General features: G+C 49.7%; 1 protein-coding gene across 1 annotated transcript in view; it reads left to right on the plus strand.

Annotated features, from left to right (window-relative positions):
• Positions 1–26,056, plus strand: part of ZBTB7C (zinc finger and BTB domain containing 7C) — a 97,410-nt gene that overhangs the window by 9,603 nt on the left and 61,751 nt on the right. The window contains exon 2 of the mRNA XM_065745249.1: positions 25,230–25,327. The gene's annotated coding sequence lies outside the window, so the exon portion shown is untranslated. The remainder of the gene's footprint in view (positions 1–25,229; positions 25,328–26,056) is intronic.

Below are 26,056 nucleotides of genomic sequence, written 5' to 3' on the forward strand. Positions count from 1 at the left end.
AAGTTCCCTGCGCACAGAGGGCTGTTGTCCTCCGTACGGTGACTTTCCATGGGGAGGTTTTCTCTCCATCCTGATGCTCCTCTTGCTCCCAGTGCTGCTTATGCTTGGGATGGTGCTCTCCTCGAGCTGTGCTCTCACCTTCTGTGCTATGCCATGCCTTCATCTGATCATCACTCAGTGGTGATGGCTCAATGGCACAGAGCAGCATGGAAGGTCCTGCTGCAAATATCACATCCTGTGCTGCTCATTCAGGGCTGGTATTGATGTGGCTGTGTTTCCCGTGCCCCTGGGAGGCAGGAGGGGTCTGCAGCGTTGGTTCTGGTTCCGTCCTGCATCTCTTTAGTGTGAAATGAAGTGAGGTGCTCCTCTGTTCTGTTCTATTCTGCATCTATTCCATTCTCTTCAATATGATTCTGTTCTATCCCACTTCTGTTCTGTTTCTCCTCTCCCTCTCCTCCTCTCCCTCTCCTCCTCTCCCTCTCTTCCTCTCCCTCTCCTCTCCTCCTCTCCCTCTCCTCTCCTCCTCTTCCTCTCCTCTCCTCCTCTCCCTCTCCTCCTCTCCCTCTCCTCCCTCCCTCCCTCTCCTCCCTCCCTCTCCTCCTCTCCCTCTCCTCCTCTCCCTCCCTCTCCTCCTTCCCTCCCTCTCCTCCCTCCCTCCCTCTCCTCCCTCCCTCCCTCTCCTCCCTCCCTCTCTCTCCTCCCTCCCTCTCCTCCTCTCCCTCCCTCTCCTCCTCTCCCTCCCTCTCCTCCCTCCCTCCCTCTCCTCCTCTCCCTCCCTCTCCTTCCCTCTCCTCTCCTTCCCTCTCCTCTCCCTCCCTCTCCTCTCCCTCCCTCTCCTCTCCCTCCCTCTCCTCTCCCTCCCTCTCCTCTCCCTCCCTCTCCTCTCCCTCCCTCTCCTCTCCCTCCCTCTCCTCTGCCTCCCTCTCCTCTGCCTCCCTCTCCTCTGCCTCCCTCCCTCTCCCTCCCTCTCCCTCCCTCTCCCTCCCTCTCCCTCCCTCTCCCTCCCTCTCCCTCCCTCTCCCTCCCTCTCCCTCCCTCTCCCTCCTCTCTCCATCCCATCCTATTTTTTTCAGGACCAAGGATGCAGTTAGAGGGAGATGAGGATGGACTGGGTAAGATCAAACAAAGGAAAACAGAAGGAAGCAGCTGGGTGTCCACCAGCACATAGGCAGCCCTGGGTACAAGCAGGCATGAAACCTGGTGCACAGCATCACAGCCTGACTGGGGCCTCTGGATCCTCCTGAACCACCCAGTGCTGGGGCCCAGGTGGTTTTTGGGGATCTCCAAGGACGAGATCTGAACTTGAAAGCAAGATGTGTGTCAGCGTGGCTGCATATTTCGTAGTCCTCCAGTGCTGTGAGCAGGGCTGGCGTTGGAAGGCTGCTTCCAATGACTCAGAGGATAACAAGCAGTGCTGCCTGTGCTCACCTGGTGTGCTGCTAGAAAGGAGCAGAGAGCAGCGCAGGGATTTGCTTCCCAGGAAGAGGGCATCTATTTATTTCAGTCCAGTTTGTCTCTGATTATGGGCTTTCAATCCTCAGAGCTTCCTGCTGTGTGACCACTTCCTTGTGTATTTATTTTTTTATTGTTATGACACAGGAGAGAAACGTTGGAAGGTCTTCAGTGAAATGCAGTTGCACTGTGGCACCTCTTCGATCGCTGCCTCACAGAGCTGGCACAAAACGTGTGCAAAGTTTGGAGCAGCAGATGGCTGAGATTATTCTCAAAGTTAAGGGACGATGAAGTCTATTGTTAGGACCTTTGCAGACGTTATTGGAGGGGGTGACGGGTTTGCATGGGTGGGATGAGCAGCTGGAAAGAGCGAGATCAATAGCAGTGGGCTTTGGAAGTGGAAAAGAGATAGGGAGGGGAGCGTGCCGCTCAGCCCAGCAAAAGCACAGGGGAATTTGCTACCTGCCCCTTGTGGATGGTTGTCTGTGCTCCTTGTTATTTTATTTTGCATGGGGTGTACCCCCCCCTCACCCCCCCCCGGCCGCACCCTTCCTTTTGCCCTCATTCATGATGGAGCAGCCAGGCTCAGTGCTGCTGGGAGTGTCCCCCCCATGGAGGGGCAGGTGGTGCTTCTCATTGCTCCTTCAGGATGCAGCTCCCATCCCAGCCTGAGTCATGTAGAGAAGTGCAAATCAGGGATCCTCCTGTTTTCCTCCAGCTGTCAGCGCTGGTGGTGTTGGGTGATGCAGCGATCCACTCCCAGCCCTGCCCTGTGCCCAGCTCTGCACACGCTGTGGGAGAAACCAGGTGCTCAGGGTGGGGAAAAGATGCTTTAAGCAGATACTTAAAGCTTTTGCGAATGGGAGACTGCTGTGAGGATCACCTCCGTGCAAGAGCTGCTGGGAGCACAGTCCTGGGAAGGAGATGTGCAGCCACATGTGGGAATGGCTGCTGGCCTCCGGGTTTGGGCTGGGAGAGATCATTGCCATGTGTGATGTCCTCAAGGAACGCTGTGTTTTTTCCATTCTGCAAGTGCAAGTGACGATCTCTAACACTGCCACCCTTCAAAAGGTGCCCCTAAGTGGTCCCCAACTCACTCCAAACTCAGATCTGCAGACATCTGTCCTGTTTGGCTGGTGGGAGCTGAGCTTGGGGAGGGTGCCTCTGTCATTTCTGGAATAATCCCCTTTTCCTACTACCCTGGGAGTGCTGGGTTAACATCTCCCTGCTGCTGACCCACTTGGGAGACAAAGCTGTTTTTGTATTTGATTTTATGTTGATATTAAAGACATCCTTTAAAGCAGTGTCAGCTCACAGGCCGCCACTTTTATGATTAAGAGAATGCTAGCTGTTTGCCTGAGGTGTATTTGAGAGCAGCAAGGAAGAGGCTATTTTAAAGTATTAAGTGAGGGCTTAATTAATTTTCATTATTTGCATAACAGCATCCTCTAATTAATAGGTTATGGGCAGCCTCAGAGCTAGTGCTGGAGTGGGGTCTCCAGTGATGCTATGGGAGAAGGGTTTTGTTGCTGGGAATGGCAGCTTTGCTCCGTCTTTTGGTAAATTTAGCAACCAAAGAGTGTCTGAGGCAGTGCAGTGGGGCAGAATTCACCTTTCTTGAATCGAAGATCTTCCTCTGCCTCCATCTCTGTTTCTCTCTCCTGTTTTAACAGCAGCATTGAGTTGCATCAGGTGGCATGAGAGACACGGCTTGGTTTGAAGCAGGGAAGAACAGGGGCTTTGCTTTTATTTGGCTAATCCACTCCCTCTCAGCGAAGGAAAACTTCTGATATCTGCCCGTGTTTTCATGTGTTTTGCACCAAACTCTTGTGAGATGCTGTGAGCTCTGAGCTCCCGTTGGTATTTCTGGAACCTGAGAGCTGATGAAGTGCACTCGGGACCAAGTGTTGGTGCTGATGGATGGCCAGGAACCCACAGCTTGCTAACTTCCTTCAAGTGAGACAGACCTGATGTGCTGAGTGATGCTGATGGGCTCTGACAAAGGAGAGGCATTGCTGACAGACAGCAGCTGTTTTGGAAATAAGTGACAAGGAGAACACAGGTTTGGGAAGTCGAAATGTGTATTTCTGTTGCACGTGCAACAATATCCCCTCCCCAGAGGCAGCCCTCCGAGGAGGAAGCGTGGTTTGGCTAAAATTGCTTGGACGAGGCAATAAAATTATCCTCCTGAGTAAGGAACTGATATACATGAAGCTCATTTGTTTGGATGCAAATCACTGTAGACCTTTCCCTGATGTGGTGGGGAGGAGGGAGTTTTCCTGAGCCTCGCATCCGCACCGCGGTTCAGCTGCTGAGTGGATTAATGCTGATGTAATGGCCAAATGCCCTATTAGAGCCCATTTGTGCTCCATTACTCTCTGCAGACTGCCTCTCTTTGCATGGAATCTTGACACAGCTCTTTAGATGCTGCGTACAAGACAGTCCATTGCTGCAATACCTCCAAGAATGGCTCATGGCACACGTACCCGGGAGCACTTTCCCAAAGCCTTGAGCTTTTCTTTTCATTCTTGCAAGAAATGAGCCAAGGAACCTTTAATTAGCGCCTTTAATTAGAGGGTGGGACTCCCATTTTGTATCTTACCTAAGGGACTGCATGGGCACCCAGTCTTGCAGATGTCACCTTAGGGCATTGCTTCAGTGCTCACGAGTGGTGTTTTCTTCATTGCGTTGGGTTGTTGTTGTTGTTGTTGTTGGTTTTGGCTTTGGTTGGAGGATTCTTACTGAAGAAAAGCCTAGATCTGGTTCTGTTCCAGCAAGTTCCCAGTTTAGGTGCCAAGAGAAAAGGAACATCTTCTTTAGGTCTGTTGAAGGCTGGGATGTTGACTGAGCGTCAGGAGCTGGGAGCTGAAGCCCTACAGAAGGGCACGGGTGAAATGCAGAGCTGTACGTGGAGTGAAGAAAGAGCTGAATGCAGAGGGGCTTGTTGCTCTCCTCTCCCTAACCTCGGAAAGCAAAGAGGTAAAGAGATCCAGAGAAAGGACAATGAGAGATAAAAGCAAAATAGAGATCGATGTTTCTCTATTGCAATCATTCTTTTCTTCAGCTGTCTCATAAAAGCCGTGGTGTTTTGTCTTGCTCTGTGCTTTATGCCTCCCGTGACCGTGCTGGGATACCTGCTTTTATATGGTGGACAATGGCAGTGCTGTTGGCATTGAGCTGCATTCTGAGCTGCTCTGCACCTCATGTGGATTCACATTAAATAAATAGAAGGAGCATCCAGCCTACAAGCACCGTGCTGTGCAAGCAGGCGTATAAACACGTCGGTTATTCTTTGGTGTTCATTTCAATGCACACCTCTCACTGGAGAAGAGTTGGTATTTCAGACCTCCCATAGCCCCGTTTGGGGTCTCATTGTAGGGGCAAGGATATTCTGAGCTTGGGTTAGACCCTTTAGAAATTCGAGAGAGTTGAAGATAGTGGTCTCTTAGATGCTTTTTTTTTTTTTTTGCTTTGTCACTGGTACAAAGTGCTTTCAGTTTGAGGAAGTCTCAGTGTTAAAAAGCAAAACAGGAACATCAAATCACAGGTAGGATAATGAGGATGTGAGGATATTAAGTTGGCAGGGGAAGGGACCATATCGTTAGATTTGTGCCATTGGACAGAGCGGGTACCTTGCTGCTGATGCTCTGGGACGTATCCTTCTGCCCGTGGCTGACCTGCTGAACAGCTCTTCACTCCATCTGTCACCCCTGGGAGGTCATGCCAGAATGGGACATGGTTAGCAGGCTAACCATGGGGATGGATTGGGCTTGGGCTGGATGAACCTGGGAGTCTTCTCCAACTACAGTCATTGCATGATTCTGTGAACCAGACTGGAGCCAGGTTGGGACAAGGTTGACAGGACAAGAGCTGATGGGCTCTGGTTGCACCAGAGGAGGTTCAGGTTGGATATTAGGAACAATTTCTTCTCTGAAAGAGTGGTGGTGCACTGGCACAGGCTGCCTGGTAAAGTGATGGTGTCCTCCATGCAGGTCTTCCCAAACCGTGGAGAGGTGGCACGTGGTAACCTGGTCAGTGGGCAGGGTGGGATGGGTTGGGAATCTTGGAGGTCTACTCCAACCTTCACGATTCGATGATGCTAAAGATCAATGCTGCATTTTTTCCTGTAGATACTGTCTGTCCCAATTGGCTTGAAGCCTGTGAGCATGGTATATTCTAGAAGCTTGGCTGCAGGAGCTCCAGTCTGTCGGTGAGCATTGCAGCTCCCACACTGTGTCCCCCCAAGAGCTGATGGAAGCAAGCTGGAGTTCAGCTACTGCCATGTCCCCAAACCCTTCACCAGGGCCTTTGGCTGATGCATGCATCCATCACCACGGGTATTGCTCATCTGAAGAGCAGTTTTAGACAATACCCTTGGTTGTCATTGTGAGCTGTTCTTGTCGTGCCCCTAAAGCCTTGCAAATCACTCATGGCTTGACATGGTCTGTGCGTGTGTGAGGAGAAATCTACTGAGAAGTTGTTTTTATATGCTAGTGCTACCAAATAAATAACGTTCCCTCTGCATTGTGCAAGGGGAGATGGTTTTCTCCTGTGCCTTCAAATCTGTTGATTAATTATAACCATTACTCCCCGTGAGTGACAGCAGTATATTAGGAGCGGAGTGCATGTTAAAGTAATTTGAGAGGCTTTTGTCAAGCCATAGGCTAACCTATTCCTATGTGGTATTTTCATAGGGTGTACGTGTTTCTAGACTTGAGATGTTGGCTGGAGATGAAATTTGAAGCGAGTACAGAGGTGGATCATATACAAGGGCGGTGCTGGGGTCTCAGTACCCCAGCCCAGACTGAAGCCAAGCGGTAAAATCAGTATAAAATCACTCAAAAGTTGGATTTAGGGAAGACCAAACTATTCGTAAGTTGAATTTGGCAACTTGGTATGTTCAAAATCCCCGGGGAGAGTTAATTTACTTTTAATGTCCAGGCATTTCGTTTGAAATGTCAAAATGAAATGTGTCATTTTGGAAATGCCAGAGCGTTTCTTTTTGACATCTTCTCAATGAAGCTTTTCAACTCCTTTGTTTTGAAACGGCAGTTTTCGGTAGGAAGGAAGAAAGGTTAAACAAGATGGTTAAATGACTTGACAGTGAATGAAGACATTTCATTTTGATTTACAGAGAACGTGGAGGGGTGGCACGCTCGGTTTTTTCGTGTAGCTGATCCCCTTTCCCTTTCCTGAAATCTGTTTCCAATTGACCTAAGCCATTTTAATTCCTACTTTTAGCACAAATAGGAAATGTCACCGGATTAAAAAAAATAAAGTCATTATTCCTCCTCTTCCAGTTCCTGGAAAGGGCTTAGATGGGAAACAGTGAAAATTGAAGACCCAAGAGGGAATACACAGAACAGCCTCTTAGCATCTGATGCTCCCGCACACAGGATTTTCTGGTGGTCTGAAAGAAGAAAACTGAAGCCAGTTCCTCACCTACTAGTAGGAGCAGCATCCCTGGCATGCTTCTCATGGCAGGACCATGGGCTGGGATCTTATCTGACTCATCCCTCTCATGAATTGAGGGGGACCTGTGGGAAGCTGTGCTTAATTTTCATGCCAGCTCTCTTGGATGTTTGTATCAGTGACTGGCACAAAGAGCTGATGAAGTTAACGAAGGATTGACTAATACTAAAACAGGAGGAACTACTGATTCCTTTGAGAGTCCTACAGAGAGATCTTGATAGATTAGGGCACTTGTCTGGTGGCAATCCAGTGTGTATCGACAGGTGGCCAGAAAAACCAGCTGTACCCTGGAGTGAGGGATGCCAGGGGGCTTCAGGGAGCTGTGAGGGTCAGCCCTGGCTGGTTCCTGGCACACCTCTCCACAATCACACGTCTCAGCTCTGCCATGGCTGTGCCTGCCTTCTCTTGCCTTGCCCTTCCCTGCAGAATAGGGTGGCTGGGAGGTTTTCCCTTCTCCTCTGCACTGTGTGGCCTGATATGGGTTCCTTTCCATGGTACTTGTGAACCCCTGATAACTTCATTTTAGGCTCTGTAGGAAGCTGTGCTGTCCTGGGGAGTGAGTAATGCTCAGCAGGAAGGAAACTGCTGAAATACAAATGGAAATCCTAACAGGGTTTTGCAAAAATGACGCGTAAAGCACTGCTGGATTTCAAACCCAAAGTGTGAAATCCTTTACGCCTTTTCTTTCCCCACTCTAAGCTGTCCTCTGGACATCTGTGGTGAGGAGGCATCATTCTGTCCTGTTATCAGTCACGGCAGAGGGGAGGTGGTGCTTGCTGAGGGCTTCTTGGAGGCCACAGCAACTCGTGCCTCGATGAGTTGAGATCGCAGAACCACAGAATCATCATCCATCACCCTTTGCAGCATGCTCAGCTCGGAGCTTTTGTGCTTTAAACCAGGACAAACAGAAGGCTGCGTGGCTGTACCAAGCAAGGAACGTGCTACAGAACGTTGGCTGTGTTCATCCAGGCTCAGCAGGGTTTCGGGGTAGCGTGCTGTGTGTTATGGGAGATGTCTGCAGTCAGAGCAGGAGATCTGAATTCCTCTGGGCCCTGATATAAGCAGGTACGAGCGCGGGGAGGGCCGGTGGCGAGGCTCTGTCTCACACCCGTTATTTGTGGGATGCTTTTGTTATCTTTTGGAGATGAAAGGTGCTCCAGAAATGTAAACCGCCGATGAGCCATGCTCCTTTTAATGTAAAACAGTACTAATAAATGCTGTCTTGCAGTCCCATTCATCCCTCGAGGTCACAGAGCACTCCATAAATTGCACTTCAGCCTCTCGCATTCCAGCTGCCGAGTGCACCGAGATGCAGCAGTGTGTGGGAACGGACGAAATGCTATCTTTGAGGCCACTGCTTATGTTACCCACGGGTTAATGGGAGCGTTTCAGATTTCCCTCACTCCCCCTTGTCCCAGTCTGCACTGGTTGGGCTCAGCCTGCAGCAGTTGTGCCTTTATGGCCTCTTCTCCTTCCCACGCAGAGCAGGCCAAGGACAAGGTGAATCTTTTGGGAGTGGGGCTGAGCATGTCTGAGCTGTGCTGTGTCTCTGTGGGGACTTCAGGACTGCTCACACCGTGCACCCTTTGCCCTCAGCCTCATGCACGGGGCTTTTTGCAAGGAGGGAATGGAGAAGGTTGGATCTGTTCTGGCCCACATACAGCAGCTTAATTGATTTAGCAATTTCTTTGGCAATCAATCAAACAGACAAACAGGACTCTTCCTTAGCACTGAGCCATCTGTGTTTTTTCTGGTGCTCCTCCAAGCCTCCCTCCAAAAGCAGGGGAAAAAAAAGTACTCTGAAGGTGGGTGGATGAAGACGTAGCATAGAATTATGGATTCATGGGATCATAGAATCGTGATACATAGAACCATAGCATGGTTGGGTTAGAGGGACACTGGACATCACAGAACCATGGAATAGTTGGATTGGGTGTGACCTTGAAGACCACAGAGCCATAGAACATCTGGATTGGAAGGGAACTTGAAGACCATAGAACCACAGAATGGTTGGGTTGGAAGGGACCTTGAAGATCATACAGTGGTTGGGTTAGGAGGGGCTTTGAAGGTCACAGCACCATAGAACCATGGAATAGTTGGATTGGAAGGGACCTTACAGTCCCCCACCCTTATGAGCTGTGGTCAGGTTACCCTCCCAGCATCTCAGGCTGCCCAGGCCCCCATCCATGTCTCGGGACACCTCCATGGACAGAACACCCCACACTTCTCTGGGCAGCAGTGCCAGGATCTCACCTCTCTCCATTTGGGAGGCCCATGCTGGCAGGTGAGGTTATTTTCAAGCAGTGGAAGGGCCCACAGAGAGAAGCACTCAGGTAATGGTGCGGATCCAAGCTGTGAACCACCTTCTGCCATCAGAGCCATTTGGAAATCAATTTGCTGTCTGGCAGGGAGTGTGTGGCTCCGCTGCAGCCCGGTGACATGCCGGGTCCCCTTGGCACTCATTAGCATTCAGGTGGCAGCACGCTGCGTAAAGCCCGAGGCTGGTGCAGTTTTTTCTGGGAAAGCCATTAAAAGAAATAAATTCAAGGGAAAAAAAAAAAAAAAAAAAGCTAAAATCAGCATTAATGATAATTTCCTCTCATTAAATGGTAACGATAGTGCAGACTGCAGCCCCACTGGCTCCCGGTCGCACTCCTCAGACTACAAGCAAAGCAGGGGTGGGGTGATGCTCGAAGAGGGCAATAAATGGGGCTCTCCTCTGGTTTGTACCAAGGGCAGTGGTGGGAGCGGTGCTGCTGAGGTGGGAGTTCAGAGAGGGGCACACAGTGTATGAGGAGGCTGCAGGAGCACCCGTGGCTCCGTAACAGAGGGCTGCAGTTCTGCTCTGTGTGCAGCTCCGACGGTGGAAAATGATCCTGCTGGAGGCAATCTCCTTTGCCTGCCTCTCCCTGCAGGCTCAGAGCTCGAAGGAGTGAATGGTTGGGAAAAGGGTCTGGCCTCGTGCCCGTGGGGCTGGCTGGGTGTGTGGGGATGCGGGGCAGCATCTCTGCGGGGAGTGGTCGGGTGTCAGGCTCACGTTGCAGCTTCTCTTTCAACGGTGTCACTCGGTGGCTGTCTCTGGCTACGCTTGCCTGTTTTCATGAAGACTTTATGAGCTTCCTAACCTCCCACCACCATTCCTCCCCTTGAAACTGGAGTGGAAGTGATGACATGAGCGGGTGATGTAGTGAAAGGAGGAGCAGACCTATGTATGTTGCAGTGAACTTCGCTTCTCTGCGAAGCTGAGCCCACATCGTATTGCTGCGAGGTTGTCGTTGTGCCTCTGGGTCAGAGTTGATGGAGGGGTGAGCAGAATGTGAAGTTCCTAGATGTCTTGAGAGCAGACCTCGTAGTGGACAGACCCTACTGAGGAACCACCTACGGTGCTGTAGGTACCTGCATATGTGCCCCATGTGTCGATGGGAGAACCATCAACCGGAGCGTGAGCGTTATGGGACAGTGGAGAACCCACCCAGCAGCCAGACCTGCTCTGAGTTGTGACCCTGTGAGTCCCAGTGCTCCCAGTTCAGCTGCCTTCACCCCATGGGGTTTGTGAGCTACATGTGCCCACCTGATTGCAGAGGCTCATCTGCGGGGGGATGGTGCTTTTAGCAGACGAGTCCTAAGGGTGCCTGCAGTGTCTGTGCAGCCAGACGCTCCTAGGATAAATCCTGGACCTCATTCAGAGCTGTCTGGCATCTCAGGGAGTCATTCCTGTCTGCAAAGCAGCCAGACTGATGGGTCCCTGCGAGGCACTGGGGGACCAAACCTTTTGCATCTGTCTGATGGGTGCAGACGTGAGTATTGAATCAGATTGAAAACAAAACCTGTTAGTTCACGAGACATGACTCAGGGCTGTTTGGGTTAATGGACAAGTTGAGCGAAGTGTAATTGTTGCTGCATAAAGAGCACACGGAGGAGCGATGGAGGTGATGTGGGTGAGATGTTAGCATTCTGCATCCTCACCCACATGGGGAAGGGCAGGAGGTAGGTGGGATGCCTTGAGTGTTCCCAGAGGGGTCAGAAATAGGCAGAACTGCAGCGTGGGTGCTCAGGTCATCGAGGTGGAAGGAGGGGGTGAGAAATTCCTGAGCTGCAGTCTGGGTGTTACCATCCATATTCCAAGAAAGGACTTAAGGATTGAGTTTGGTTCGCGGTGCACTGGCACAGAAGAATGTCCTTGCTGCAGTGCTGAGACGGAGTTCAGATCTGCTCATCCTCTCTTTCTGTTTCCCCCTCCTATGCCTCACACAGGCAGTGCTGCTGCTTGGAGGGGGCTGAGCTCGGGGTCACCCTACAGCTGTTTCCCACTGCTTTCAGGGAGTGCAGTGATGGAGGTGCACCTCCGCAGGGCTGGGCTTTGGACAGCATCCTGCTGCTCTCCCCCACACCCCAGCACCGTCCTGTAACCCCCAGGGAGAAAAATACTTCCTTTTCTGTGATTTCTGAAGGGTGATGGTGTACAGTGCCCGAGTCCCACCAGGGTCCATCAGAACCAGGACCTGTCTGCAGAGCTCTTGGTGCGTGCTGCTGCGGTGCTCCTTTGTATGGCGTGATGCAAAGAGGGGAGGAATAAAATAAAAATAAAAGATGATTTTGTCCCCAGGGCGACACAGTGGCTCCGATGAAATCCTGTGAGGGCAGAGGGAGGGCAAGGCAGCACTGTCAGCAAAACGGATCCCGATGGCAGTAACATAAATAGTGGGGGATGGAGAGAGCTGGAGGCACTGCCCCGCACTGTGCCAAGCACCGCAGCGTCAGACCACAGTGCCCTAGTTAGGAGAGCACACATGCCCTCATTTTGGCCAAACCTTGGGCTGGCAGTGGGGAAAGGGCAGAAGTGGTCTCGCACCACTTTGGGGTGACAGCTGGCTTCGTCCTGGGAAAGTCCCAGTGCCTGTGCTCACTGCAGTGCCCCGTTTTTGTGCATCCCTCCCCGATTTTCCTCCTACCAAACCCAAAGCTGCTCTGTCTGGGCTGCGCTGCGGATGCAGTGGTCCCATGGCATTGCTGAGCTGTGGGCTTGGAGCACCGTGGCTGTGTGTTCATCTGCTGCACAGTTCATGGCCAGATGTCCACAGCCCGTTTGACTTGAAGGTGTTTGATGCAAAGGAACAATTAATCCTGGGGGTTCCCTGCGGGGATGCTCCAAATGTGTACAGTGTTGGGGCAGCATGGTCTGTCCTGGGCTCTCTGTGTGTTGATGGGTGGTGAGTGATCTCAATTGAGATGAGATGATGCCATCCCAGTCTGCTCTGTGTTAGGATCTCCTTGTCCATGTAGAGCTTGGGTGCAGCTCTAGCAGAACTAAGTGTTCTGGCTGCAGCTTGGCTCTGAGTTTCTGGGTACCATCAGATTTCCATAGCAGCCTCCAAAGCTGGGTCCCCTCTCTCCAGCGTGCTTCCAGTCCACAACCTTTCAGAGCTGGAGGGGAGCACTGGGCACAGCATTTCCCTGTCTGTGTTTATTCACCAACACTCTCAACGTTGTTATTCCTGGAATATCCAGAGAAGCCCAATCTCAGATCTCTCATCTGCTCTCTGTTGGTGCTCATGGCAGTGGTGGCTGCACAGCCCAGCTGAACACACAGAAACATTCCAGCTCCTGGCTGCTAACTGGGGCCAGGTGGGGTGACTCAGCCTACATTTTCTATGGCTGGATTGTGGGGGTTTTGCTTCTGCACTTGGCTTGCATTCAGTGCTTGGGCCATAGGGTGTGCACATTCTGAATTCCTCAAGAAGCGCACTCCCAAAACCTTCTACAAGGTATTCAAGAACAGTGGAGGTGTGGCACTTGGGGACGTGGTCAGTGGGCATGGTGTGGTTGGGTTGGGGTTGGATGTGGGGATCTTGGAGGTCTTCTCAACTCTTATTACCCCGTGGTTCTATGTAGAGTCATGGTTGGTGGGCACAGTGGGGATGGGGTTGAGCTTGGGGATCTCGGAGGTCTTCTCAAACTCTAATGATCCTATGTCTCCATTTAGGGTCATGGTTAGTGGGCATGCTGGGGATGGGATGGGGTTGAGCTTGGGGATCTTGAGGGTATTTTCCAGCTTTCACGATTCTGTGATTCTATGATTCTTCGCCAATGTTCAGCATCTGTAAGTCTGACTATAAAACAAGGAAAGTTCCTGGTAACAGAGGTAAAAGAAGCAACCCAGAGGGTAAAATGTATGTGAAGTGGAAGCCATTGAAGGATTCACTGTTAAAAACTCCAAAAAAACATGTTCTACCTCTGAAATCCCATTTACTGCCCAAGAGCCCAAGTATAATTAAACAGTAAATGAAAGGAAATAATTAGCAGAAATTGAATTGCCATCCAGTTAAAGAAAAGTGGGAAAAAAATTAAAAAAACACCTGAAAATTATGAAAGATAACAACCTAACTGTAAGACTGTAATAATGCCCGAAGTGTTGAGGGATAGCTTGGCGAAAATGTAGAGAGCACCAACAGAGTATTTCCAAATACACGAGAAGGAGGAAGCTGGGTAGGAAGTCTGCAGAAAAGAAGAAAGGGAGCACTGAAAAACAACAAGGCTGCGGCAGAAATACTGTAGTAATTATTTGCATCACCCCATCACTTGGTAGCTTAGAAGGAGCACTTTTGTGTTTGTTTGCAGACAGCAAGCAAAACAGAGTGTCTTTAAGGAGAGTTTTTAGTGGGGGAGATTCTAGAACAAATCAGTTCAGTGGAAAGAAACAGCAAACGAGAGCTCTTAAATTTACTTGAGAGCTTTGGGAGAAATCGAGCTCGAATTTTCCAGCTGCACTCGGCTACTTAAATAGAGATGGGAACAGGAGGATGCCAAGGTAAGGCAGTGCTGGTTTCAGGCGGGACCGGCGGTGGTCATTAATGGCACAAGCCATTATTTTTACTTCCAGGCAGCTTTGTTGAATCTCTGGAGTTGAATTCATAGGCAGATGAATAAATTTGATATACAGAGCAAGAGTCAGCCTGGGTTTCGCAGAGTGAAGTCATTCTTCATCCATCTGTTTGAGTTCTGTGGAGGAGACGGGGACGGGAAGAAAAATGACCCACTCAATTGAGTGTCCTTGAATTTCTCCAAAATTTTGGCACTGTCCTTTGCCAAAGGCTCCTGAAGAAGTTAAGCTGTCGTGGGACAAGATTTTCTGTTGGATTAATGATTGTGTAGAAGACAGAAAACAGAGGAAAGGAGGAAATGTTCATTTTTCACCCTGGTACCACAGGTGTCCTGCAGGTACCTGCGCTGTGCCACCAACTCATAAATGATCTGGGATCAGGGAGAAGGCAACGTTCAGTGATGAGCTGAATTATTTCAGCCACTTAAAACTACGGAGAGGCATGGAAAGATCTGATAGTGTGACTGAGTGAGGAAATAGCAAATTAAATACAAGTATGTTGCTAAAAGCCAAGCGATGAAGGAGGTAATCCCCTTCTGCTCCTGTGCAGCAGTGGGCTCTCAATGGGCCTATACCTCTTGGGAAAGAGATCTCAGGGTGGATACTTCTTCGAAATGCCAGAGGTTCAGCCCTGATTAGGACTGGAAACAGCTTAGAGTAGTATAATATCCAGAGCTGGGGGACCTGTATGATCATCGAGTCCAACTCCTGGCTCCAGGCAGCACCACCCAAAAATCAGACCTTGTTTGTATAGACAAAGAGATACCAAATACTGAAGTGCATTCAGCATTACCCATCTGTGGCATTCCGTGCCACGCTCTCTGCAAGCTGGAGGCCAGCAAGAGGTTTCACCTTAGCAGAGGAAAGAATTTCTAAGAGCATTCACCATTGTTCCAGTGCTTTCATTCTTGTGTTTGGATAGCATTTTGCCAATGTGCATTTGCTGCTCCATTCACTGGAAGCAGAATTAGCCCAACGCTGGCTGTGGTTGAAGGCCCCCGCCAACCTCAAAGGACCTCATTCAGTACCCACTTTGTTTCAACAATTAGCAATACGAAGGAGCATCTGGCATGCAAGTTGTGTGTTAGGACAAATGCCCAAAGTGGGGTTCTGCACTGGCAAGCAACAGTGCAAAAACAAACAAACAAAATCTGTCTTGCAGTCAGAGATCTGCTGCTGGGATGACTCCAGATGCCTGCACTTTGACACGATACTTGATTTTCTTTTCCTGTGATGCCCCTCCAGGGTTGGCCTGTGCAGCAAGAAGTGTGGCTCTCTCACAAGCATCATTCACTGGTTACTGACTTCTCGTGAGATATGGTGCAGCTGTTTAACATATCATATCTTTGCTCCCGTTTTATGTGTTAACCAATGCCAAAGCTGATATCCATTGTCACGGAGGAAGAGGCCAATCGTAGAATTGTTGAGGTTGGAAAAGACCTTCAACACCAAGTCCAACCCCAGCCCATCCTCACCATAACCACTGACATGTCCATAAATACAATCACAGAATCATTAAGGTTGGAGAAGATCTCCAAGAGCCCCAATTCCAATCCAAGCCTACCCCCACCACGACCCTAAATAGAATCATAGAGTCGTTAAGGTTGAAAAAGACCCTCCAAGATCACAAAGATCAACCCCAACCCACTCCCACCATGCCCACGAGCCGTGTCAACTGCTGGCACCTACTCAGTTGTCTGCAAGGCCTTTGCTGTGGTCCTGCACCACATACTTACCTCTGAATCAGAAACCCATGGATTTGAAGGGTGGACTACTCAGTGGATGAGGAATTGATTGGATGGTCTCAGCCAGAGGGCTGTGGTCAGCACCTCTGTGTCCGGGTGGGAGCTGTGATGAGGGATCTGTGTTAGGACTGGTGTTTTTCAACATCTTAATTAGTGACACAGATGGTGGGATTGAGAGCACCCTCGTCAGTTTGCTGATGGCACCAAGTTGAGTGGTACACTGACACAACAGAAGGAAGGGATGTCATCCAGAGGGACATGATCAAGCTGGAGAAGTTGGAACACAGGAACCTAATAGGGTGCCTCAAAGCCAAGGGAGAGGTGTTGGTTCAGGGCAATCCCAGATAGGAGTAAAGACTGGGGTAGAACTCCCTGGGGGCAACCATACTGAGAAGGACTAGGGGATTCTTATGGATAAACAGCTGGACATGACATAGCAGTGCACACTTGCTGTCCAGAAGGCCAACAGTATCCTGGGTTGCATCAACATGGAGATGGCAGCAGGCAAAGGGGGTTGTTCCCCTCTGCTCTGCCCTTATAATGCCCCATCTGGAGTACTGCATCCGGGCCTGGGGTTCCCAGCACAAGAAGGATGTGCTGGAGTGGGTCCAGAGGAGGGCCACAAAGGATCAGAGCACCTCTCCTGTGAAGGAAGGTTGAAGGAGCTGGGCTTGTTTAGCTTGGAGAAGAGAAGGCCATGGGGACATCTCGTTGCATCCTTGCAGGACTTGAAAGGAGCTTACAAGCAGGAGGAGGACTGATTTTTACATGGTCTGAAAGTGATAGGACAAGAGGGAATGGCTTTTAACCAAAAGAGGGGAGGAATTATTTACTCAGAGAGTGGTGAGTGCTGGCACAGGCTGCCCAGAGGGGTTGTGGGTTCCCCATCTCTGGACGTGGCTAGGCTGGATGGGGCCCTGGGCAGCCTGAGCTGGTGGTTGGCAGCCGGCCCGTGGCAGGAATTGGAACTAGGTGATCTTTAAGGTCCCCTCCAGCCCAAGCCATTCTATGATTCTGTGATTCTGTGTCCCTAAATCAGTATCAGGAGAGAGAGGAGAAAAGAAATATTTCTAAAAGTACATGAAAAAAATGTAGTTTTGAGGGTCAGTGTTCATGGAAGCATCCTTTCCAGCCTGGGTCTTGCTGCTCCTTATGATAGTGAAATTTTCCATATGTGGCTCACTTTGGCCAAGAATCTGGGCACCTAACTCTGCTGCAGGAATAGCCAAATGGACAGAAAAACAGAGAAAAAAGGGTGGGTAAATAGCAAAACCATGAGGATCCCTTGGTACTGCTGAAAGCCAGCAGCACAGACAAGAGATTGATTTCTCCAAGTGTTCGCAGACATTCTCTTCTGCATCAAGTTTTAAGGGGAAAGGATGCAAAGGATGAAATTCCCCATTCAATCCTATAGGGTTTTTATTTTTTCCACCAGGCCCTCTCTTGCACAACCAGGATCTCTGACAGCTGCCACCAAGGACTCATTTCCTATTCCCCCAGTGAACCTGATGGATGCTGGCACCAGCCCGGCTGTCACGACGCAGCTGTGCAAATGGCAAAGTGCAGATGCTAATTTTTAGGGATGGCAGAAGGTGTTTTGGAAAAGCACTGAGTGTTTTGCCTGCTCTCTCTGTGGGTCTGACTGGGATGGAAAGTCCCAGCAGATCCAACCCTGTGCAGATGGGCTCTGACCTCGCTGCGTCCCAGGGCAGGTATAGACAGGAGGAGGTCAGAGCTCTCAGATCTGAAGCATTTTCTAAATTTAAGTGTGATGACGACTTTTTTTTTCCGCTTTCCAAACAAATCCTTCAAATGAATGGCTCAGGGGTGTGGGAAATGCATTCATTGTGATTTGAGGTGGCCTTCGCTTGCTGGCATCTCCGCTCCGTTGTGGACCTTGTGAGCTCGGAGAATAGAAACCATCACTGTGTTCCCAGCAAGAGGCAGAACTGGGCAGGCAGCGAGAGTTTGGGGGTTTGATCATGTAGCTTCGATGTGATTCACTGGAAATAAATGTGCTACAACAGTTAGGGTTTGCCTGCAGCAAAACAGAAGGGTGTGCTGGTTCCACCCTGCCGCTGTGCTTGGGATGTGGCACTTCTTTCCTCCAGTGGGTTTTGCTGCTGTTTTGTTTGGTCCCATCCCCCTTTTATTCTTTGTTCTGGTAGATCTCCACCATGTCTGAACCAAAGGTTTAACAGAGCACCCAGGCTGACACCTGCTAACAGGTCGTTCCCACTGGGGAAAGCTGGACCCAACGGGACTCAGTGTCACTGTTCATGTGAGTACTGCGTGCTCCTGGCTGTGAGGATGCAATGGGCAGAACCATGAAGGGCTCAGAGAGCACCATGCTGTCCTGTGAGCCCCCGCCATCAGCTTGTGGATCGAGGTGCAGCAAATGACTTTCTTTTTTTCCCAAAAAATTGGTTGGGGTTGGTTCAGTCTGGAGAAGAGGGAGCTCTGGGGAGATGTTGTTTCTTGCTACGACTCATGGAAAGGAGGTTGTGGTGAGGTGGGGGTTGGACTCTGCTCCCAAGGGAACAGCAATGGGACAAGAGAGAATGGTTGGGTATTAGGGAGAATTTCTTCTTCAAAAGAGTGGTCATGTCATGTGCTGGAATGGGCTGCCCAGGGAGGTGGTGGCTTACTGGCCCTGGAGGTGTTCAGGAGACATTTAGATGCTGAGCTAAGAGATGTGGTTCAGTCGGGAATATTGGTGGGCAGTTGGACTGGATAATCTTGGAGGTCTTCTCCAGCGTTGGTGACTGTGTCCACGATTCTTGTTTGGTTTCATCTCCATTTCTCTAATCCTCTATTTCTTCTGTTTCTATTGCTTCAAAAAACACCTTCATTTCCCCAGGTGTGTGTCCACCTGTTTTGTATGAGCTGCAGAAGGTCCGAGCTCTCTCTCAGTTTGTGCAGAGCGCATTTCTTTCAACAAGCCAAAAGAAACGATAAGACTACATACTAAAAAGGGCAAAAATAAAAAAATAAAAAAATCCCCACATGCTGTGCTATTTTGGTAGGAGCAAATTATGCGTTCTCCAAATTACCATTGGTTATGAACACAGCATGTCTGTCTGTGTTACAATGTCCTGCTTTCACATCACCACTAATACATTTAAAGTTATGATAATGCCCATTGAAATCCCAGCGTCTCTTCTCTGAGATCTGATTTATTCCTACCAGCAAATGTCAGATGGAAGTATCAGTTTTATGGCTGTATAATTCACACATTGTTAGGCATCTTATTAGGAAGGACTTAGGCTTATTTAAAAATGGCATGAGGTTGTTCCTTAAATATATAGAAACTATCAATTCCCTAGATTTTCTTTCTTTCTCTCTCTTCCAGTTTCCTTTTTCTTCTTAGTTCTTTTCCCTTTGTTCCTTCTTTTTCTTTTCCCTCTTTTTTTCCTTTTTCATTATCCTTTCCTTTCCTTCTTTTTGTTTTCTCCTTTTTCCATTTTCATTTTCTTTGTCTTTCTTCCTTCCCCTTTTTCTTCCTTCTTTCTTTTTATTTTTCTTTTTCTTTTCTTCTTTCTATCTCCCTCTTTCCTTCCTTCCTTCCTTCCTTCCTTCCTTCCTTCCTTCCTTCCTTCCTTCCTTCCTTCCTTCCTTCCTTCCTTCCTTCCTTCCTTCCTTCCTTCCTTCCTTCCTTCCTTCCTTCCTTCCTTCCTTCCTTCCTTCCTTCCCTTCCCTTCCCTTCCCTTCCCTTCCCTTCCCTTCCCTTCCCTTCCCTTCCCTTCCCTTCCCTTCCCTTCCCTTCCCTTCCCTTCCCTTCCCTTCCCTTCCCTTCCCTTCCCTTCCCTTCCCTTCCCTTCCCTTCCCTTCCCTTCCCTTCCCTTCCCTTCCCTTCCCTTCCCTTCCCTTCCCTTCCCTTCCCTTCCCTTCCCTTCCCTTCCCTTCCCTTCCCTTCCCTTCCCTTCCCTTCCCTTCCCTTCCCTTCCCTTCCCTCACTGCTATTTCTCCATTCTTCTTTCTACTTCCCTCTTTCTCTCTTTCCCTCTTTCCTTTCTTCTTTCTAGTTAGGAACACGTTGAATTGATGATCCATGTACCTTTTAATATTATCTTTGTGAGCATCAGCTCTTAAATACCACTCTGAAACCATGGTGAGGAATGTGGTACTGTAAACACATCAAGAAGTAGATTAGATTAGCTTACATGTAAGAATTTCTCCATCTACAGTATCAAGAGCACATTCAGCACTTGACACTTCACAAACTTTTTGCCAGCTATAATAAAAAGGGCTTTTTTGGGAAGATGATAAAGTTCTAAATACCCCCACATCAGTTCCCGTCCCACATATAGGTTCCCATCCCACATCAGTTATAGGTCAGACTGATGGCATCAGCACAGTGTATATCTCTGTATGAGAAGTTTGAGCAATACTTCTGTGGCTTGCTTTGAGCTCCATATGGGAGCATCTGTCACCACGACCCAGCTGGGCTTTCCCTCCATCTGAGCCCCATTGCCAGATGCCAGAGCAGGCTCTTGGAGCGTGCCAGAGCAGGTGCTGCCTTGTCCCAGCTTCGTGCCACCCACAGTTTCATGTCACTTTTCCCCTCAGTCACCTTTTTCCCAGGCAGAGCTGAGATAAAGAATAGGACGGGGATTGCTCCTGGCTCTTTATATCCTTCTCCCATCACCCCAGGTACGCCCGTGCTGTTCCAAAATGGGTGATAAAAATGGTTGAAATAGATAAAAATGAGTAAAAATGGCCAGTGCCTCCATGCAGCCTCATGTACAAGCAGGGAACGAATGCTTCCTGGAGCAGGAGGGGACTGTTGTGTAGGGATGGTTTTGGAACATGCCTGTGTAACTCCATACCTACGCATCCCTGTGTTTATGGTGTCAGGTACAAATTAAAGGATGATCTGAGCCCTGTGCCTAACTCTGGGCAGGCATGGGGCAGCTGTACCCTGTCTTCTCAAAGGAAAAATATGATTTCTCACAGAAGGGAAAGGTCAGCAAGTGCCTCCATTGCCCTTTCATTCGGTCTCTACTTAGAAACTGGAGATCTTTTGGTTTGATTGGCCCAAAGAAAACGTGAGGAGAGGTTTCCTGGTGGCCTGCAGCCCCACATGGCCCTACAGCTCCTCACTGCCCTACAGCTCCCTTGTGGGGCTACAAATCCTAATGGCCCTGCAGCTCCTTGTGGCCCTAAAGCTCTTTGCAGCCCTACAGTTCCCTCGCAGATCAACTTTCTCCACAGCCCCCATGGTTCCTTACAGAAAACCCACTCTCTTACTTGGTGTAAGGTGATTTATACTCAGTCCCACATAACCAGGGATGTCCTGGACTCATAGAACTCCATAAAAAATACTCTATTTTTAGGGATATCCTTGTGCTAAATGCCCTTTTGAATGCTGATGAGGCTTGTGCATCCACCCAGGTACTTTCCAGATCCTTGCATTGGATGGAGAGCTGAAAATATCAGGAAAACTGTCACAAAGGACTGTGGTCTTGTTTGGCACTTCTGGTTATGGAAATAAAAGTTGCAAGCGGAGCCTCTGAGTTTTCCCAAGTAAATAGAAAAGAACTCAATGTGCTCCTGAGCAATGCTCCCTCTGGCAGCTCCGAGCTCTGAGCTGAAAGCATCACTAGCAGAGCACTCAGCCTTTGCCTTCCTGCAGGGGGAAGGAAGGTGGATTGTTTTCCAGCAATGAAATTTCTTATTGGAAAAATGAAACTCTTCCTCGTCGTGCTTGTGAATGGGACGCCCGTGATGCCGAGCACACTGCTTCCAATTACAGGCACCGTGAGGCCAGGCACTGCAGCAGGGCAGGAATGTGTACCTTTTCATGTGCTCTGAAAAGATAAAACCTTTTTTTTTTTTATTTTTTTTTTAATGGATGTAATGTATTGAAAGCAGGAGCGCAGCCAGCTGAGCTCCCTTTGATTTGTTCTCATGTTAATATCGAATGAAAATGTGCTTAATCGCTCAAATTAGTTCAACTTGCTAGCAAAAAAAAAAACCCAAACTGCTTCCAAGGAATGGGTGCTCCCTTCATGTCACCTCCAGGTGTGGCTTGCTTTGCTGGAGGATCGTGCTTGGGTTCTGGGATGGACTGGATGCATCTCCTTGGGAATGTCAGCATTCTTGGACTGTTGGCTTTTGTCCCATTTGTGCCCCAAATTTTCATTTCCTGGGCATGGTTTCCATATGGGAGGAGTAGAATCACAGAATGTCTTGGGTTGGGAGGGACCTCAAGGATCATCTGGTGCCAAGATTGGTGTGTGAGCTGCTGTGGGGCAGGACCTGTGTCTGGCAATGATGAATGACAGGGGCACCATCAAAGACCAGAAGGGTTTTGGGGCCATCAGACCTACACACCATGTGCTCAGGGACAGTAGCAAGAAACCTATGGCATCTTTCCCTTGGTCTAATGGATCACGTGGTGTTCTGTTTCCAGCTATGGGGATTTCCTGTAGTGCTGTTCCTGTTTTTTAATCCCAGAGGGTCTTCCAGTGCCCCCACAAGTCCTTCAGCAAGGAGCAGGAAAAACCATTCCTGTTTGCTTGTTCTGGATCTCTGCTAGTTGATTTGGTGATCCTGCTTGGCTGAAGGGAGCCTGGTGATGGCCATACAAGAGTAGGATTGCATGTTGCCAGGCCAGGAAGGACCAGGCTCCTCCAAGTGTCCCAGCAGGAGAGAGCTGGGATCTGACAGCATTATGTGCATTCCTTTGTCACCTCCAGGTCTTGTGCCCAAGCAGGAGCCCTGCTCCTCTGCATGTTGCACAGAGCCACAAAACCTGCCCTAAAGCAAGGCATGGAGCTGCAAACATCCAACTAGAGGAGAAGAACGAGAATGCAGTGATGTTGAAGGAGAAGCAGCCCCAGGGATCAGGTGTGGTGTGTGGCCATGGGATTGTTTTGGGGTGGCACGGAGATGTGTGCCCTGCAGTGGCTCTGCAGTGCCTGTCTGCTGTCAGCAGGAGCAGGTTTCTTAGCAGGCAGGCAGTTCTTTGTGAAACATCAGCTTTTTTTTCCTTCTGTGGGCAATAAAACATCTGTAGGAGACTCCACTGAGATGTCACTACCAGAGCAAAGGTGCTAGAGGCAATGGTGCTGAAGGATGTTTTTAATTCAGAAGATTAAGCTTAAGAAGAAGGATGGGAGAAAGTGTGGGTAGAGTCAATAATGTTATGTCCAAGGACGATTTGAAGTGTAGACTTGCTTGCTGGTGGGATCAAAGATATCAGCTGGTTGGGGCACCGGGGTGGATCTCATCTGAAGCTGAGAACTGTGTGGCTGGGGACTTGTGGGGTTGGGATCTTGAGTGGATGCTACATACCAATAGTCACGAAATTGCCTTGAAAAGGGACTTTGTCACCTGGGGGTCTGGTAGGACATCACGTAGGTATCACGCTGGATGTGGTGAGAAGGGCTGGAAAGTCAACAGTGCCACACCCCAGGGTTTTCCTTGGGTTTAGGGTTTCTGTGCCTTGCTTGATGCCAAAAGAGCTGCCCGAGTGTGGGTGCTCAGCTCACATCTGCTCTCTCCTCCAGCTTTGAGCTGCTCTGCTTGAATTATTCATGGCAACGTGCTCTCTGCCTGCAGCCCCTGCCATCACAGCTCACCCTTCGGAGCTTCTGAGCAGGGACTGTGGCAGCCTGGGCTGTTGTGATGAACTGGGCACTATTTATTATTTATGCACCATGATGTGGTGGGCTGGCTGAGGCATAGCTCTGGATAAAGGGAGAAAACTGCGTGCAAACCGCTGTAGCTGCTGCTTGATGAGCCCTGCTGTATAAATAATACTGAGGAGCAGCTCAGCAGGGCTGTAGAAGGGCAGATGCCCTTATAAGTCGAGGCAGAGCTCCAGCCTTGGGCATGAGGAAGAGGCTGTGCCAAGGCACTGCGATCACATCCCAGTGCTGGCTCAGCGTGATGCCGAAGCCACGCACTGCAGGAAAGGCTGTGTGATGCTGTGTGAGCTTCTGGACATGGTTTTCCTGGGATATCATGTGTTAGATGTGTGTTGGCTTGCTTCTGAAGCCACGTTACTCAGCTCTGGTCGGTGTTTAACCTCATGTGTGGAGTATGGTCTGCCTCATCACCAGCACCTGCATATGGCTTTTAATTGCACGGTCTGATTCTGCCACGCAAAGAGCTCTCTGTCTAGAAAGGCACCTCGAGGTCAGGCAGTCAGCAGGTGTCCTGCTCCCTTAATCCAGATTATTAGCAGAGAAGACCCCAAGCCTGCCCTCCCACAGGCATCTGGGTGCAGATCTGCCCCTCCAGCATCATTCTTTTCATCCCAGTGCACTGAAATAGCCCAGTCTACACTTTGGGGTGAGGGCTGTGGTGCTGCTGGGTCCCGACCCCAAACGGAGCCGTGCCTTGCATGCTGCGGTGCTCAGCAGGGAGCATTCTTCTTTTGCACTTGCAAAACACAAAAACCAGCACGTGCAATCTGGGCACTAAGCTTTGGGTGAAGAAAGCTCAGTTTAGGGCACCTTTAGGAGCACCTTTAGGGCACGCAGAGGAGGACCGGTGCCTCGGCCTCACCTGCAGCACTGCAGGCAAGCTGTGTAAGTCTGCTCCGACTCACCATAATGCCTCTCTGCATGATGGAAAGAAGGTTTTCTATTAAACCTCAGGGAAATAACCGTCCTTGTTAATGAGCACGGAAGTAATGAGCCACAGCGGGGTGACTCAAGAGATTCGGGCCATCGCTCTGGAAGGCTGCATTGTTTCTTTAAATTAGAGAAATAATTTAAGCAAACAAACGAACAAAGAATTTCTGGAAATGAAAGCAGGGTACAGCCAGGGTGATTTGCTCTCTTCTGTTTAATGGGAGCAGCTCCGTGAACAATTGCACTGCCGACCTCAGAAATCTATCCATGGTAACTGGTCACGGGAGAGGAACACAGACAGCCTGCCACCAGCTTGGGATTCAAGTTAGGTTTTCTGTTTTTCCGTGGTTGTGGGCCAGTCAGGGACTTTCCATGAGCAGCACTCGGGGCAGAAATCCCCTTCTAGTGTGCTGCAGCCAACACCACTGAGCAGTGGCAGGTCTGAGCCTGCTTTGGGGCTGGCTGTGGTGTCAGTGGGTTTGGTCCCAGCTTTGCTGGGATGTGGAGCAGGCTGGAAACAGATGGGACTGACCGTGGGACATTGAACGGGTGCTATGGCAAATAGGAGATGCTGGAAGGATAGCTCTGTCTGCACGTCCCTGCCAAGGGGTGCCTGCAGGGCCATGTGTTCAGACCTGGGTGAGGTTGGGATCTGTTCAAGACCTGCTTAGGGGCATCCCATGGTCTGTGTGGCTGTGAGTCCTACAAGAGGACATCAAGGCACTGCCAGGCTGGAGCTCATCCGTACATAAATAACCAGAAATACGGAGGCCTTCCTCGTCTATTCCTCAAAAGACATTTTTGGAAGGGATCACTGTGCTTTTGTTCTTCCATTAGGCAAGTGAGGAGAGAGCATTGTTTTCTTCCCCTCATCCGTTCCCCTAATAGGGAAAGAAGGAGGACTTGGCCACCCTAAGCCAGGAGTCTCAGGGGACCTCCGAAAACAAAGGGCTGTGTGGACAGAAGTGCCGTCATCCTGCTCCATATGGGACTGTGGGGCTGGCACATGGGGTTGGGATGGGTTTTTAAAACTGTAGTGCAGTTTGTTTGACAAAAGATGACTGTCCTGAGCCCAGCTTGTCTTGTTTTGTCCAGGCTCCACGGCTGATCCTGCTGAGAGCCCCTGAGATCCAGAGCTCTATGGGAACTGAGACCACTTGACTGCACGCAGCACCTTTTGGGAGCAGCCCTAGGTAACTATTGTCATTCTCTGCACAAATTGTGGGTGAAATTTGTTCTGAGATCTGCAGATAAGCCGCAGTGGTATTTCTGGTTGTCCGTTCCATGGATCTCTTAACCCGTTCTGCTAAGGTGATGAAACCTGCTGTGTCTGTGACAGATGAATGCCTTGCTTCCTCCCAGCACTGAGCAGCTTCGCATCTCCTGGCCTCAGCCCAACAGAGCTTCATTTTTCCAGGTTTCCACGAGGGTGGTGGTTCCACATGGCAACCAAGAGGCCCAGGTGGCTGGATGGAAGCAGCAGGAGTGGGGACAGCCCGAGGGTTGGACTCGGTGGTCTCAGTGGTCATTTCCAACCTTACTGACTCTGTGATTCTGTGATTTATTCTAATCCCCATCGGGATTGTTCTTGTGCTGCACCGCAGATGTGAGCTCTCTTCCTTTGCCCAGAGGCCGGGTGGAGCAGAGGCTGTTGCTGGAAGCCAGGTGCCAAACTTTCCTGGCTGCGTGGATTTTTGTTCCCCTAAACACCACCACTCTGTACATCAGTGACTTGACACTACAATAATAACCAGTGCTCCAAAGAAATCATGATTGCATCACCTCCCTCCCAAAAAAACAAACAAATCTCCTTTACTTCCAGGGAGGGAATTTCTCGATCACCATTCTGGCAGTGGTGGATGGCTGTTCTGCTGAGGAGGTTTGAATTTAACTTGCAGAAATCTGGAAAAACAATTCCTTTT

Source organism: Cyrtonyx montezumae, unplaced genomic scaffold, assembly GCF_038088225.1.
Source record: "Cyrtonyx montezumae isolate F1298 unplaced genomic scaffold, pur_monq_1.0 scaffold_34, whole genome shotgun sequence".
NCBI lineage: Eukaryota > Metazoa > Chordata > Aves > Galliformes > Odontophoridae > Cyrtonyx > Cyrtonyx montezumae.